Genomic DNA, 1,422 nt, shown 5'->3' with positions numbered 1-1,422 from the left:
ATGATTTCTCAGTTGATATCCTCATTCAGTTGCACCAGGGTCTCCGGTTTGGTGACGTAAACCCTCTCTTCCAGGTATCCCCACAAGAAAAATTCGGGCTAGTCAAGACTGGGGAACGTGAAGGCCAGTTGACATTGCCGTAGCGGGAGATTATTCTCTTTCCAAAGCACTGCCGTAGCAACTGCATTGTTTCTCTTGCGGTATGAGCAGTTACCCCATCTTGCTGGTACTATGTGTGAGGTTTACTTTGGATGGCCATCACGTTCCACGGACTTGACTATCCCGGATTTTTTTCTTGTGGTATGAGCAGTTACCCCCATCTGAAAGAAAGGGTTTACGTCAACAAACCGGAGACCCTGGTGCAACTAAAGGAGAACATCAAGAGAGAAATCAGAGAAGTGGGGCCTGAAACTCTTGAGGGTGTTATGGTGCAAGTTTTGGAAAGAGTTAGGGCCTGCAAAGCCGAAAATGGTTGCCATTGAAGCGATGTCAATTTTCCTTTGTAATGAAGTGGTTTTGCAAAATTTCACTTGTGCATATTAATTTCCACTGTCCTTTATATTGTATAAAAATGTTATGCATTTATTTGTAAAGTTAACAAAGTTATTAAAAAATTCAAACCCATCAGTGACTTTTGGGATACTTTGTATATACATATGCGAATATATATATTTTAAAATACTAATGCACACACACATATATATGTATGTATATATGTTTGCATGTATAGTGATGTATTAGCTATTTCTAAACATTTTGAAGTAACATTGAATCTTTATCTCTTGTTGAAATTATTCAAAGAATAATGAGATATACAGGAGCTGGACAAAATAATGAAAAACCTTAAAATTTCAAACAAATTTATTTTAATGTGGAGTAAGACCACCTTTGGCAGTAATTACACATTGAATTCTACGAGGTATGGACTCATACAAAGTTTGAATTGTTTCCAAAGGAAGTTTTGTCCATTCTTCAGCTAAAACAGTCTCCAGTTCTTGTAGTGATGATGGTGGAGGATATCGAAACCTTACATGTTTTTTCTAAAATGTACCATAAATGTTTAATTATATTGAGATCTGGGGACTGATGTGCCCAGATAAAATGTTCAACTTCACTAGAATGTTCCTCGTGCCATTCAGTAACAAATTTAGCTGTGTGAATTGGTACATTATCATCCTGAAAGATTGCGTTTCCCTCTGGAAACAGTTCCGCAACAATAAGATGAATTTGATCAGATAAAATGCTTAAATAGTCTTGACTATTAATTCTGCCCTGAAGGGAAACCATTGACCCTGCGGATTTCCAAAATATAGCCCCCCCCCCCAAGAGCATCACAGATCCTCTAACATTTTTAACAGTTGGAAGGAGGCAGTCTGAGTCAAATGCTTCTTTTGACTGTCTCCACACGTATACTTGGCCGCT

The 1,422-nt window shown here is 38.0% G+C and overlaps 1 protein-coding gene across 1 annotated transcript in view; it reads left to right on the top strand.

Annotated features, from left to right (window-relative positions):
* The window catches only part of LOC128249064 (organic anion transporter 3-like), an 8,632-nt gene that overhangs the window by 1,419 nt on the left and 5,791 nt on the right, over positions 1-1,422 (top strand). The window lies entirely within an intron of this gene.

The sequence above is a fragment of the Octopus bimaculoides genome, chromosome 11 (assembly GCF_001194135.2).
Source record: "Octopus bimaculoides isolate UCB-OBI-ISO-001 chromosome 11, ASM119413v2, whole genome shotgun sequence".
Lineage (NCBI taxonomy): Eukaryota > Metazoa > Mollusca > Cephalopoda > Octopoda > Octopodidae > Octopus > Octopus bimaculoides.
The sequence above is the reverse complement of the archived record's forward strand: the minus strand, read 5'-3'. Positions and strand labels throughout refer to the sequence as shown.